The sequence below is a fragment of the Apodemus sylvaticus genome, chromosome X (assembly GCF_947179515.1).
Source record: "Apodemus sylvaticus chromosome X, mApoSyl1.1, whole genome shotgun sequence".
In the NCBI taxonomy this organism is placed as follows: Eukaryota; Metazoa; Chordata; class Mammalia; order Rodentia; family Muridae; genus Apodemus; species Apodemus sylvaticus.
Genome location: NC_067495.1, coordinates 140,137,862 through 140,144,330, shown reverse-complemented (window position 1 = coordinate 140,144,330; position 6,469 = coordinate 140,137,862). Strand labels below are relative to the sequence as shown.

At 35.5% G+C, this 6,469-nt stretch overlaps 1 pseudogene; it reads left to right on the top strand.

Annotated features, from left to right (window-relative positions):
- The first annotated feature begins 487 nt into the window (after window positions 1-487).
- Window positions 488-5,225, top strand: LOC127674710 (60S ribosomal protein L23a-like; annotated as a pseudogene).
- Window positions 5,226-6,469: the final 1,244 nt, after the last annotated feature.

The following is a 6,469-nucleotide window of genomic DNA, read 5'->3' as shown; positions in this document are numbered from 1 at the left end:
TGAGTCAATCAGTACACCCTTTGTAGTCCATTTTGCTGGCCAATAGTCTACTGTGGACCTTCTTTTCTCTCAAATCCAACACTGCCATAGTCACTTAAATGAGTTTTCTGCCTCAAATCCTGTCTAGCTCTAAAATATGCTTGCGATGCCAGTGTGATATATCTTTTAAAAATCACCCTGCTGTTTTCTCCTGCAGTGCATTACCTACAAGAAAAAAGAATGACATCTTTTTTCTGTGGGTTTGTACATACTTGTCTCATTGCTGTGAAAAAATAATCACCTGAGAATGACAATCTCATGGATGAAAGGTTTATTATAATAGAAAGGTTTAGTCCATCATGGTAGGGAAAGTACTGAGGAGGGCGTGTGAAGCAGCTGGTCACATTGCATTCATAATCAGGAAGAAGAAGGAAATAAAATCTGCTGTACAGTGATTTCGCCTTTCTAAATATTTTATGTGTTTTTATCATACATAAATTTGCCCACCATGTATGTATTCAGTTCTTGTAGAGGCCTGCAGAAGGTGTTGGATCCTCTGACACTGAAGTTACAGATTGTTGTGACTGGCCATATGGGTACTGAAAATTAACTACTAAGCTCTCTGTGCCTCCTACCCTACTTTATCCTTTGTCTTGACCCACTGATCCTAACCCCAAGATTTGTGTGTTTTTTACCTAAGGCAGGCTTTCCTATATTAATGCACCAAATTCTAGAAACTCACTCAAGGCTAAAGACTTGGTTGCATGGTGGTTGTAAACTCCATAAAGCTGACTATGAACATTAACCACCACAGTGTGGTTGGAAGGAAGACAATAACATTTAAATGAGTCTGGCTTCAAGCAGAAACTGTGGTAAACTGGACAGTCAGTAGACCAATAGAAAGGACACAACTATCATTTTGCTGGGATTGTGAGCTACAAGTTTGTTAATTCTATCTCTAAGTTAACATCCAGACTGTTTAGTGTGTTCTACAAAATGACTCACGAACACCTTCATATCTATACCTTAAGCCTTATTCCTTCTAGTTCACATCTGCTCTACTTACAAAGAAATAGACTTCAAAATCGATTTCTTTCTGTCTCTAGTGCCATTCCCCTTTTTAGCGCCTCATCATCTTTCTTGTGAATTATGATAATGGTCCCTTTACTAGTTCCTTTGTTGAAAATAACTTCTAGTTCTAGATTATTTTTCAAAGTGTGATCTTTATAAATACATCAGTGTAAATTATTGAGATTTTCATCCAATGGGTGACCTAATGAGATATTTTCTTGTGTTGAGATTTCCTTGTCTACAACTCAACTAAAAGGGATCAAAAGAATTTTTTCACTCAGGGAGGAGTAGCAGTGAGAGCAGTGTATTGAAGAAAATAGATGGTACAAAGTGACTGTTAGCAGAATTTCTTTCCAATATCTGGCTAGGGAGCTGTTCTGTGAGATTCCACCACTAGATCCCAGGACACTGTAAGCTCATGGAAAACAACCAATGCTTGTTTATGCAGATCCAGTACCTAAAGAGCCAAAAGTTGGGTGTCTGTGAATTCCCTTAGGTCTGCGACTGTTTTACAAAGAAGTCTGTACTAATATTTCAGGATGATACCTAGAATTTAGTTAACTCCTTGCTAAAAATATGGAGGTTCGTGATAGATTAAATAACTATTATGGTACCAGGCATAATTGGATAATGTATTGGATAATGTCTTAGACATCTACAATATCACTGCTGGTGAAAAGCATCAATGGGAATAAGATTTTTTATATCATAAACAGAACATAATCAATAAGAGCCTGAGAAACTGGATTTATACTGTCCCAAATACCATGTTTCAACATGGTAATGTTTCTTATAGTGTTTATAGTTATAGAACAAAGTGAAACCAAAGAATTTATACATATATTCAAATTGGTTAATAAAAATAAAGTTATTGGGCTACAGCAAGGCTAGGGAAGATTTATGATAGTTTTAAAATGCTGATTACTATCTTAGCTTTGCATTGGTTATTTGGAAGCTAATGATCAGCTAAGTGAATCCATGTCAAAAAGTTCTATATTATACTCACAAGAAAGTCAGTGAAATAGAGTTGATCAAAATTATAAAGAAGTTAACATGTGGCCTAACATTTGGCTCCAGATTTGCAATAGTCCAACTCTACATAATCACAAAATTCAAATGAATAAATATAGATATTTTAACATAGGTGTGGCATTTTCTTTTCTGGGAATCTGAGGTCATATGTGTTACAGGCTTAACTATTATCAGGACAGATAAAACCTTTATCCAGAAGACATATTTCTGACATGCATGTTTTCTGTATCTACAAGATAAACAATGTGAGACTAGAGTGACCAAATAAATGTACTGGCCTGCTTGATGTAAGATGACAAGCATTTAGAAATAAGCTCTGATTAATATTTACCTTAGAAGAGTTTGTTTCTATTCTATATTCTTAGCTTAATCGTAGGCTTTAAAAATACCTTGTAACTTACAATATTTAGCTTAGATCCAATTGTCTTTTTAAAGTCTATTTTCAATATTTAAGTCTACCTTTCATGCTTTGTAAAAATGGATAAATCATTTTATTTCATCTTTTACAATAACTGTGAAAGGAGAAACATAATATGAATTTTTATTTCACTTTTTTTACTATAAGACAAGAGTCATCTAATTGTAATAAGATGAGTATTGTCATTAGGGACAGATTTAAGTATGGTCCTAATATCCAGATCCAATAATATCAAAAATGATACTGTAGGAAATTCTAGTATGATAATAGAATACTGGCCATAGAAATGAGATTAGAGATTGTAGATGACTCTTGATACACCTACATACCATTTGGTCCATGTAACTTCTTGACATTGGAAGTATATACGTTATGTGTATTTGGGAGGCTACATAGATTACCTTGGATGGGGGGTTGTTTTGTTGAGGATTGTTTTATGGAAATATATAGGTTTCATATATTTGGGGGTTATATAAATTACCTTGGTTGAGGGTTAGTTACTTTTCTATTGGCACAACAAATTATCATGACCGAAGTGACTTAGAAAAGAAAGGTATTTAATTGGGAGCTTCATTACAAATAAAGCATTTAATTGCGGGTAAGTTCAGGACTACCATGCTAACGAGCATGACAGTAAGGAACATGACGGCATGGCATTGACACAGTAGCTAAGACCTCATGTCTTCAGCAAACAACTACAAAATAAATACACAAATAACTTGGAATGGTGAGGGTGTTTGAAACCTTATAACCCATCACTGTGACACCACCACTTCCAGCAAGGCCATTTATATATATATGAATAGCCTATGTGTTCTTTAATAAAACTGAACTTATACCATTAATCTCAAGAACTTGTCTAGATTTTATATTTGTTTAAGAAACAAAGGAGGCATTTGTAAAATTTAAAGAAAAATGTGTCAAGACCTTTAGATAAGTAAATTAAATTAATAATTTTCTCATACTTTTCCTTTTCTAGACTCATGTTCTTGAGGTATTTTATTATTATTGTTGTTATTATTATTGTTATTATTATTATCACTACTACTAATACTCCTACTCCTCCTCCTCCTACTACTACTACTACTACTACTACTATTTAGAGTAAGAAACTCCATAAGAGGTAGACATCAGGGTCACACATGAAGAAAGCAAGTCCGTCCCTGATCTTGATCTTCTATCCTTTGCTCTGTCATATTGATTACAAAGATGACAAACTCAGCAAATACTGAGTGCTGAGTGAGGAAGTGAGCAAGCCAGAGCCCTGAGAATGGAGGCAGCTCTGTGCTGTGGAGATGGAGATCAGAAGTCTGCCAAAGAGGACATTTTATCTGTTTACTGGTCTCTAATTAATGCTATACTTAAATCTGTCCCTAATAACAATACTCATCTAATTACAAAGAGCATTCAAGTTTTCATTTTTGCTTATCCTAGAATATAACAGAATTTAAGGTCACTAACCATATTTTACCTGAAGGATGAAAAAGAATACTTTTTTTAATACGTAAAATAAAACTTTACTCCTAGTCATGTATGAAGAATGCCAATTCACCTGTTTTGAAACTTGAGCCTCAGTTTTTCACCTATAAGTTGAAATTAATGCTCATAATTTCTCCTGAATCTAAAATAGAGGTAATATACATAAAACTCACCTACAACATGGTAAATATTCAACAAATATTAGTATGATTTCATTATCATTTGTTTGTCCAAATAAAATAGAGGAAAAGATAGAAAATTCATATTCACTTAGGGGGAAAGTATAGGCATTTTAATTGACATTTTTGAAATACTTTTAACTATTTATTTGTGTATGTCTTCATTCATTTTTTTATTGTTATAATGAAACATCATGAGCAAAGCTCCTAGAATCCATTTTTTGTCAGGAAAATCTTTATTTCATTCACATTTCCACATCATTGTTCATTGTTGAAGGGAATCAAGGCAGGAACTTAAACTGGGCATGGCCCTAGAGGCAGGAGCTGATACAGAGGAAATGAAGGAGAGTTGCTTACTGGCTTGTTGCCCAGGGTTTGCTCAGCCTGCTTTCTTATAGAACAAAGGAAAGCAGCACAGGGATGGAACCACCCATAATAGGCTGGACCCTCCCACATCAGTAACTAATTAGGAAAATGTCTTACAAAGAACTCTTGTGGGGACCATTTTGTCAATTAAGGTTCCATTATTTGAGATGACTGTTGCTTGTGTCAAGCTGACAAAACTAGACATAGCTGTTTGACAAGATGTTGCAATGAAAGCAAAGAAGGAAGCCCCTAACCCTCCCAAAGCCGAAGCCAAAGCAAAGGCCTTGAAAGCTAAGAAGGCAATGCTGAATGGCGTCTACAGCCACAAAAAGAAGGTCTGAATGTCACCCACCTTCCGGTGGCCCAAGACTCTGTGGCTTCAGAGGCAGCCAAATTATCCTCGGTAGAGTACACCCAGGAGAAACAAGCTTGAGCACTGTGCTATCATCAGATTCCCACTGACCCCCCCCCCCCCCACCGAATGAGCCATGAAGAAGATAGAGGACAGCAGCAGTCTTGTGTTCATTGTGGATGTCAAGGCCAACAAGCACCAGATCAAACAGGTCTTGAAGAAACTCAAGGACATTGGTTTGGCCAAAGTCAATAACCTGATAAGAACTGAAGGAGAGAAGAAGGTACATGTTAGACTGGCTCATGATTATGACGCTCTGGATGTTGCTAACAACATTGGGATCATCTAAAGTGAGTCTAGATGGATAATCTTAAATATACATTTTTTCTTTCACCATAAAAAAAGGAACAAGACAGCATATTGTGTGTGTTGGTGAAGTGTTGGTTTGTTCCTTTCACCATATAGGTTCTGGTGATGAATTCAGGCATTCTTGGCAGTAGTCATCTTTAATTGAAAAGCTCCTTCATTGTCCTAGCTATGAATATGTTGTAAGTAGTTTAATCTAAAATCTCATGTAGTCAATATGTCAGAAGATGGAGCTGCTAAATAATATTTATTTGAAGCAAAACAGTCGCTTTTTGATAACAACATCCATTTTGGCAATAAATGAAGCCTTCAGAATTCTCTAGTGACAGTTCTCTGATGGAATTGATCAGCATGAAATGCTCACACCTTTGTGTGTGTGCGTGAGTGTGCACACACACATACACACTCATATGTTCATTACTATTAGGAACTACACAGTTAAACAGACTATAAATATTTACTTTGCAAACTCAACTCTTTCCTACTGATAACTTCCATCACCATACTAATATAGTATAAGAGCTTCCATGATACCTAATCACTTTTGGCAGCAGCTACTACTGCCTGTCTTCATAGCCTGCCAGATGCCTGGCAGTATAAGGAAAGTGCTGGACTCTTCACTTGATCTTAGCCAAAAAGCCGAGAAGCGATTAGTGCTGGACTCTTATACAAGACTTTACAATGTCTCCATTATACCAGAGTTTAATACTCCCAGCCAGAAGGCTTTATATACAATGTACACACAGAAGCTTTGTCTTGCTTTCAGAAGGAACAACTGTCCCCTACTGCTCTGTGGTGTGTCGCAAAATTGCCATAATTACATGGACAGCCGTAGAAACTCACAGTCAAAATCAAAATAGACAATTCAATTAAATATGTTTTACAAACAGCATCCATATGTGTCTCATCAAACCAAACTGTCTTACTAATTACTTAGGTATATACATGTACACCTTACTCATTTTTATTGTTTTAAGGGAATTTATCTTTCTGCTGCTTTACTTGAAGTGAAGGAACCTTATTTTAAAGTAATCTGTTAGAGAAACTTATGTCTACAGCTTAAAATGTGGTATTTGTTTTTTTTTTTAATCACCTTTGACATCAGTTGATAAAAACATGCAGGGTAATTATAATAATCTTTAAGTTAGAATTTACAAATTACCTTTTCTTATTCCATCTTACTTAAACCTTTAATAACATCACACAAGGAAATGAGGGAGGTTTTCT